Here is a 412-nt window from a genome sequence, read left to right on the forward strand (position 1 = left end):
CAATCAAAGTGCTTTATTTCTTTCTTTTCCGTGAAATAAAGGACTCTGATTGGTTGATTTTCTTATACCTCATGTTTTATGCATTATGTAAGAGTCTGTGCTCTCAGCTTAAGAAAATTGACGTTTAAAAATTGGTGACTGACAATGAGATTCGTCCATTTCTAGCTTATGACTTATAATTTATGATCTATGGCTATTGTTGAAAGTCTATAAGAAAATAAATCAATCAAAGTCCTTTATTTTCTTCTTTTCATGCAATGAAGGACTTTGATTAGTTTATTTTCTTATCCTACGTTTCTCTACCAAAGACATAGAGAATGGACTGCACGATCCGTGTGTCAAAATGGTCGATAGGGATGAGAGAGAGGGACCGTGGCAGACGGCCATTTCTATCTCTTTCCATTCAATGGTG

The sequence above is a fragment of the Trachymyrmex cornetzi genome, unplaced genomic scaffold (genome assembly GCF_001594075.2).
Source record: "Trachymyrmex cornetzi isolate Tcor2-1 unplaced genomic scaffold, Tcor1.1 scaffold221, whole genome shotgun sequence".
NCBI lineage: Eukaryota > Metazoa > Arthropoda > Insecta > Hymenoptera > Formicidae > Trachymyrmex > Trachymyrmex cornetzi.